Source organism: Euprymna scolopes, chromosome 1, assembly GCF_053919585.1.
Source record: "Euprymna scolopes isolate OS-2025 chromosome 1, ASM5391958v1, whole genome shotgun sequence".
NCBI classification, from domain to species: Eukaryota; Metazoa; Mollusca; class Cephalopoda; order Sepiida; family Sepiolidae; genus Euprymna; species Euprymna scolopes.
This window is the reverse complement of record NC_136482.1, coordinates 65,871,166-65,880,379: the sequence shown is the minus strand read 5'-3', so window position 1 is coordinate 65,880,379 and position 9,214 is coordinate 65,871,166. Positions and strand designations below refer to the sequence as shown.

General features: G+C 30.6%; 1 long non-coding RNA gene across 1 annotated transcript in view; it reads right to left on the bottom strand.

The window, feature by feature from the left end:
* LOC145301511 (uncharacterized) overlaps positions 1-9,214 on the bottom strand; it is a 2,019,466-nt gene that overhangs the window by 1,632,966 nt on the left and 377,286 nt on the right. Inside the window, exon 2 of the long non-coding RNA XR_013873525.1 lies at positions 3,955-4,027. This is a non-coding gene — a long non-coding RNA (uncharacterized LOC145301511). The remainder of the gene's footprint in view (positions 1-3,954; positions 4,028-9,214) is intronic.

Sequence of the window (9,214 nt, the reverse complement as noted above, 5' to 3'; positions counted from 1 at the left end):
AAAAATAAATAGATAAAACGTTTTGACCAAGACAAATAGCTGTCGGCAGCCATTATATAAGAGTAATTCGGTATTAAATCGAGAGGATATTAAAATGGCTAATAGCTTCTGAATGTATAGACTGCGGAACTGAATCACTCCAAAAGTTGATCTTATTGCATCTAAACTCTGAATAGGTGAGACGTGTTGTCTGCTATTGAGAGAAAATTGCCGCGAAAGTATTTGATTTACATTGAATCAGGCCGTCAATGGAAAAGAGCTAACAACAGGGACAAGTGTTAGATCAACACGCGTTTATTTGATATCTACTTAAAAGCAAATAAGCTGAAACCTGAAAGCAATGAAAATGATATTGAAATACAAGCTGATATTTGGACCGAAATAGATTAACCAATTTCTTTGTAATCAAAGATTAATCGAAATAAGAGCTGTATTTCACTGTCTATTCCTCTTTCTATTTCTCTATTATCACTTTGTCGCAATGTGTATATATACATGTATATGTGTATATATATATCCATGTATATGTGCATGTATATATATATATATGAATATGCGTGTACACAGATAATAATTAAAAATATCTAAAAGAATAAAGATTGGATGTCTAGACAAATACATTTACATTTCAGTCTCAAATCTCATTAAGGCAATGATACATCTAATTACTATAAAAAAATAGTAAGCATAGAAACTCAAAAAGTCAAAGAAAATGTTGTTCAACTAACATCATTTCTTACCCTTAGTAAGAAATAGTAAATGTTTAATAATATTAATTGAGAGAACTATAAACGTATACAAATAATGTGAACATCAGTTGTAAATTTTAGATACCCCAAAAGCGGAAGTAAGTAATGCATTTCATTTGGTTGAACACGGACGTTCGTTTATGGTTTCCTAACTCTTATATCGCGAGTGAATAATTGTATATTATTTTTGAGCATAAAAACAAATTGCTTGATCCTACGAAAGTCGTTACAATCACAATATGGTCGTCTGTCAGATTTTTTCTTTGTATTTTCGTAATATTTATTCCACTATCAATAGTGATTAGTACAGTGTCGTGTCTCACAATCTAACGTTTCTCAATGAATACGATGTTTTTTTTTAATTATAAAGCTGATTTTAAGGTTTTGCATAGTGTCCAATGACAAGTATTTGCTTAACGGCATATTACCAGATTTGGACGTTCACTCCGGAAATATCAATTTCTTTCACTTTAAAACACTTAATCATTACTCATTAGTAGGGTTAGGGCAACAGCATATTCTTTTCATTGTGTTTACTCTCGAGTATATATCCGACACAGTTAGACACACTTAATCAATCGAAAACAATATCACTCTACATGAAAACATATACAATAATAATGGATATATACCTGAGAATGAAAACAAGGCAAAAGTATGCTGTTTTCCTAGTCCTACTAATCAGTATTCCACACTATGATGTCTTCTAATAACATAGTTAAAATGTATTTTATGTCAGAAAGTATGATTCGATTAATATAATTTATTTATCACTTATTATGTCGGACGCATTCAAAGTACTAGGCAGTGTAATAGTTTTTAAACTCATTCTAAGCAATTTTTTAAAATACCGCAATACGCTTGTTTTTGGATTACATATTCAGAAAGTTTTATCAAGAAACACATATAAAATTTGTGTAACAGAGTCGATGACGCGTGTAAGCAGCTGGAATCGCATGACACGTATGCAAATGACCAAGCAGGTGCACAATGTGATGTCATAGCAGTGAAAGAGAAGGAAAACAAAAAGAAAACTGTGTCACATGTGGATCAGAACAGATTTATTATTAAACAGATGTCGTTGCACAGAACCTGAAATAAAATAAAAAAACTTGATGCAGCTGTTGTTGGGAAAGTAATGAATACGGTTTGTCAAAACCTGGAAAAAATGAGGCGAATTTTTTCCTTTTGTTTGTTTCATTTGCGACTGTCTCAGGCACAGCCTTTTGGGTCTAAATGTTAGAACGTGACGATACCGATAAAGAAGATTTTCGATCACGTTGGTACTGGGTATCTTTCTTTAACTCACAAATAAAAATATCATTTATGTTAAAAATATGAGTATTTGCACCTCTAGTGTCAACACTCTTAAATGAAAATGAGAAAACTACTCGAGTATTTTTTAGAATCTTTGTTTACGAATCCTATTTATGAGGATAAATCATTGGATGTCCAATATACACCCAAGTGCCAGAATTATATAAAAATCGACATTTTTGTTCTAATTCCGATTATTTTCAATGAAAGTTCGTAAAACTTCGCACGTTATACGGCGACATTAACGCATGCGCAGATATAACATTTTAAGCTAATCTGCGCAATAGCGAGCAAACGGCAGCCATTTTAATGACTTGCAGTTTTTTTTCAGCATGCCAACTTTATATGTAAGATGAGACTTAAACGTGTCTTAAGTCAAGCTGAGAAGTCGAAAATTGTTAAAAGGCTCCCTAATAAAATTTCTACCTTAGAAATTGCCAAAGAATTACACTGTAATAATCGTACAATAAAAAATAACCCTCAACTTTGCAACGGGCGTCTGACAAAGGGAACATTCGTAAGAAATCATATCTGTCACATCGAACAATGAGCAAGACCAAGAGAGAAGTTCGCCGTAAACCACTTAGAATTAGCAAACAAGTTCTGGATGTGTCCAAGTAAACTTGCCGTATCCTGAGGACGATTGCGAAATTTGGAAAGCCAGAGGCCCGCCCTCAATTGTAATATATCCACAAGAAAAAGAGGATCGACTGGCCAAGAGTTCACAAGAAGGTGACTTTTCAAACTGTTTTGTTCACCGATGGATGTCGAGCGACCCTTCATGGCCCCGATGCGGGATGGGTGGGTGGTACCATAATGAGGGTCTATGTCCTCAAAGGATCAGGCGTCAACAAGGAGGTGGAGTGTGGATTTATATATAATTGGCAATGGATTATATAATAATTGGCAATGAGCTGGTAGGACCATGTAGACTCGCTGGAGTGTAAATTACCGCCAAACTCTGCATTGACTTCATTAAGTAACACGTGGAACCCTGACACAAGAAGAAAAATTTGGCATTCCGGAAAAAGATGATATTAATACATGATAATGCACCGTCTTATTCTGCAAGGATAGCTACTGAATATTTGGAGAGAGTTTTGCCAGACATGGGGAAAATAATGCGATAGGCAGCCTGTTCTCCAGATTTAGATCTCGTTGAAAATCTGCGGGGCATCTTGAAACAAAATATTTACTCCGGAGCAAGTCAGTACAGCTGCAAGGATGACACCTGGAATGCTGTTCTGACTTCTGCCAAAGACATTTCATCAGATGAAATCGAAAGTTTGGCATATTCTATGGACCAAAGGCGTTTTGCTCTTGTCAATAAAAATGGCAATTATATAAGAAAATGGTTATTCTATGAAAGCATATTGAAGTCGTTTGTTCTTTATTATTGTTGTTCTCAATTTAGAAATTCCTAGAATAATCAATGTTTCGATGATCTTTTAGCACTTCGCCATATTTTAGCATTGTTTTACATATAAAGTTGGCACGCTGAAAAAATGCAAATCACATAAAATGGCTGCCAATTGTTTATTACTGTGCAGATTAGCTTAAAATTTTAGATCTGCGGTTGTGTTAATGTTGCCATATAACGTGCTAAATTTCACAAATTTTCATTGAAAACCATCGGAGTTAGAACAAAAATATCGATTTGCATATAGTTCTGGCACGGGGTGTAAGCTTGTTCTAAAAATGAATGCAAGTGTAGCATAATTCCAACAAATGTGCAAAACGAAAGAGGGAGAATGTTATAAGAAGTGAATTAGAATAAAGTTTTACGTGTTTAAAAAAATCGGAATTTATCTTTGTTAATTTGTATTTTTTAATCTTTGCTTATCATACAATCCAGAAAAATATAGTAAATGTTAAAGAGAAATCTTACCTTATTAAAGTGTAACAATCCTCAATTCGTTATGAGTAACATGGAAGTTGAATTGTTTGCGCAAACAAGAAACCTATAAAAAGACAACACAATTCGTAAATTAACAAATCACTATATACATACATAGATCTATACATAAATTCATTTAATTTTAAGTAAAAAAAAACTGCTTAGTATGACTTGCACAGTTTTACTGAGCACCATTACTAACTTCGATACATTCTTTGTTTCATTTCGTTGTATAGATTTAACATAGAATACTATATATATACATATATATATATATATATATATATATATATATATATATATATATATATAATACTTAAATACACTAGTGTTTCATCCATTAGGGAATTCTCAGTGTAAGGATTTACGATTATTGCGCTCTGGGCAACTCGAATCCAGCCACAAATACATCTTTGACTCCATTAGGAAGGAACAAACAACATGGCTAAAGTTGAATACGAGAAATACAGTTGAAATTTAAAATTTATTGTTAAATGTCAAAACGTCTGTCTAGAGTGACTTACTGATTATAACACCATGATCTGCGCATGCGAGATTAGGTAACCGACGTACATTCTTACTTTAAAGTGCTCAACAATAAGAAACAATTTTTTAAAGGAGCTGACGCCATTATTACTATAATAATTGATATACATATCTCTCTGTATATGTTGTGTTTATATATATATATATATATATATATATATATATATATATATATATATATATATATATATATGATTTGTAAACAGTTACAATGCTTTCCGCTTTGAACCTTAAAATAAATACTTCACTGGGACCTATATTATATTATTTCGTTTTATGGTATTTTATTTTATTTTATTCTTCAACATGTTTCAAAACCCATTTTCCTCAATTACAGATCGTTTTATTTTTATTTTTATATTTATCTATTTATATATATATGCATCTCTGTACCCTATATTTACTGTTTCTACCCCCTTTTTTCACTTTCTTTATATTTTGGTCATTATATTTTCTTAGTTTATTGTTTGCTCTTCTTTAATGATCCTATTGTGTCTATAGTGACCTACATATTTTTTTTATATTACTTACATATAGACTTACCTTCTCGATTGACCTTTGTATGTTGTACATACTTTTAATTACTGGTCACCATTTTCCCTCATTCCCATTTCATTACTAAATGTAAGTAAGCCAGGATTTTCTAGTTTTCTAATTTACCATAATTCTGGCCCCTTTTCGATTCTGATTAGACGCATTTAGCTAAATATTTTTTTCTTAAATTTCATCTTAAATTGTCCCTATTCTTCTGATCATACAATAAAGATTATATATAAATTTTATTCCTCATCTTTCATTTAATATTATATGTACATATGACACATCGCTATGCGTGTGTCGCGCGTTCTACGTTCTTAGGCATGCGGTTCTCTGTCGTCATTCTACTTATTTTATATTTGTTCATTAATGAAATACCTTTGGTGTTATAAGTAATAGTCAATAGATGGAATTAAAATGCATGTTTTTATGGAGGAAAATACTAAGTAATTAAAAGATTGTTCATAAAGCATGACAATTAAAAAAGGCAAAGGTTATGCTGTCACTTAATAACATTTATTTGATTCTTTTCTTAAATATGTAATCATAGATATATGAAACTTAAAATATCAATGACATGTGTATGAATGTGAATAAAGAGTTTGATCCCATATTAGACCCAAGTTATATTTCTGACCATATAGATAAAAAATATATCATTATTATAATGACTCCAGTGTGTCTTCGACGCTATCAGTTTTATAAATTATTATTTCCCTTTGTCCCCGTTTCCATATTTTTGAATCTCACATAAGTTCTGACATATCTATTCATCGCTTAATTAAAACGGATTATGATTTTATTGCTTATATCTTCAAGAGAACAGCCACAACAATCAATCTATTCATTAAACTATATTATCCAATCATAACACAAGTTATTACATACAAAGATAAATTGGGAGTTAGAACTCAATAAAATGTTTCCTGATTAAAAAGAAAGAGAACACGATTATCATCCAAATATCTTACAAAGTTATCTATATTAGTTCGGTTCATCAACGTTATCTATATTAGTTCGGTTCATCCTTTTCCTATAAAGGCATGACATCATGAGCAAAACTGCGAGAAAAAATGGCTTATAGTTGCCTCTTGTTTTTCTTATATGAACTTACATATAAATTTATATAAAAAGTCATCATGATTGAATAACATAAATATTATTATGGTTTATTAAAGAAAAACATACTAATATGTTATACACTCTGTAAGCTTATCAAGTTGTAACCTGAGGGTATCGCGTGTTAACGTACATAAAATAAATTGGACGTAAAAATTCGACATCCATTTTTTCTAATGATTTAAAGAAAAGAAAATCACGCACAACCAAGTAATCATTACTTTAAAATAGATGTAAATAGAGAGTAATTTCTGGTTTACATATTTCTAGTAAAGTTTCATATTGTGCCTTATAGGCGATTATGACTTGAGAAATCACATTCCATTGTTTCATAATTCTAGAATTATCCCGTGTATATCCAATAGAAGGGCTAATGTCTAAAATAAGATATAGATGATTAATATATATATATATATATATATATATATATCAATATAATTTTTGCTTTAATTCATTTGAATAATGCATAATTTATAACTAACATAGGGATTCTTCACATTCTCGACAACTAATACAATGATATTATTCTCAGAGGTCCATCTATATATTAGTCACTGCGTTTATACATTTGAATACAAGATAAAATTAATTATTTACAATGTTTTAGATAGAGCAATTGTCAATATTTTGGGATATTTGATAGCTAAACTATCGCTTTTTTTATGAAAAAAAAATATGTTCCTATATTTTTTTTTCCTATTAAGAAACCCTCGAATTATGTTTTACTTAAATACACTGTTTTCGATTAACTATATGTCGCATTGTTCTTGTTTGTTTGCATTATTTGTTACTATTGCCATAATTATATTTATGTATGGGAAAGTATGCCATTTATTTTCTCAGTGGTGTATCTGTTTTTATATTTGTGTTCCGTATACCCTAAAATAGTTTTCAATTAAAAGTATAAAATATACGGATCATTTCAAATTACAATGGTTTAAGAATGAAAACATTTTTCAATCCTACTCTTTGAATTATTTTTGTTTGTTTTTATAATACATTTGCGGGTATATTACGGGTTTCCACAGTAGTTGTAAGCGAATGATGCGTTTTGATTTGAATTTGTGCGGATAGTACATGCATTGGAAACCCCCTTAATATGATCGAGTAGTTGTTTTAACAGACCTCAATATTTTTGTTGACATCCTAGTAAAATAAAATCTATTTCATTGAATGTAACTATCAATTACAAAGTGAATGTGGCCAATGTAAATATAGGAAAAATAAGATTAAAATTCTGAGAATATAGTTAAATAGCATAAACAGTGATTATTTCGGTAAGGCTAGCAGTCCGGCTGATAAGTGGCCTACTTTACTTGCGCCTCCTAATTTGATTTTTTTTTAAATGTTTGCTTTAAGATAAATATCGTTTACTATCATTGCAGCATTACGATTTAACAGCGGCATGTAATAAAATACAATATTTTATGTGCATTGCTCCAGACATGATGTCACATGATGAAATGGTCTAAACATTTTTTATCTAAAAGCTCGCCACTTTCATGAGTATAGTTACATAGGATCCTATTGAATATAATATTCTGAAAATATCAACCATTTGCATAGTTAGATTTAGCATATAGCCTGATACGTAATTCTATAGGATATATATATATATATATATATATATATATATATATATATATATATGAAATGAATTAGTAATGATTAGATTATTTTCTGTAGAAGTAATGAATTAGTAGTATTCATGACAAGTTGCTCTTTCCAATTCAGAAAAACTGATGTCACTGTTTGAGTGTGGCAGCAATTTAATTAATTTATACAAGTTTATACTGTAAGCTGAATGTAAAAGTATAGGAAACGGCGCTTTCAAGATCTAGATAATAGAAGTAAAGTCGATCTAAAGCAATTATTGATTCGCGTAATAAAATAACGATCAAAATCCAGAGACATAAAACATTTTCAAGCATTTTTAAGCAGATTAGATTAGTTTTTCAAATGGCACAGTTTAAATTATTTTACACACGTAATGCGATGCACACACACATACACACACACACACACACACACATATATATATATATATATATATAAAGGAACACATCCTGTTATATGTTCATCAACGTTTTGTCTTTATTTCGAGACTTCATATGGATGAATATATATATGTATAAATATTTACATTTAATAAAAACCCTTCACAATATTTGCTGACGAGGAAACCTTGTTTGTTAAAAATCTATATGTAATAATTATTGTCGGTAATTTGATGTCTACCACAATAAAAACACTGTTTTCCGAAACGATCGTACAAATAATTGATTTTGTTGTTATCCTCCTTATGAAACGGATTTTTAATTTAATTATAATTTGATTTTCAAATTATCAATCACATTACTAAATATATATATATATATATATATATATATATATATATATATATATATATATATATAAAATAAACCAAGTAGCAATCGGATGTGTGTGTATCTGTGAGTTCAACGCACCTACGGGCCACACCACTACGGGTCCGCCATCTATGAGTGGTGTACAATATTTGTTAAGATAGAGTTCAAAGATCAAGTTCATGGGCATATATATATATATATATATATATATATATATATATATATATATATATATATATATATATACTTTCCTACAGCGTACATTACTGGGCCAATCATGACCAAACTAAAAATTATCCAAACCATTTCCATGGTCATGTTCAACGGTTCATGCCATATATGTTATAGCTCTTCAAAAACTAACCACCTAGTGATCATGCACATCATGTTTGAGTTCGCCACCATTCCAGGGGCCGCCAATATTGCGCCGACTAACTTCTTTGTGAATTTGAATATAGTAAATTTTCGCCACCCCAATCTCCTCAAGCAATCTTTATGAAATTTGGCATTATAATGGTCCCTAACATAGGCCAAAATTTTAATCTCAAAATCGGATCTCCAACCATAATTCTTAGGTAGTTAAAAAAACACCTTAAACAACAGTTGCTCTTTTAACATCCATTTGCTGCAAGAGTACCCGCAAAACGGGTACTTGAACGTACTGCAAAATCCCGGATGAA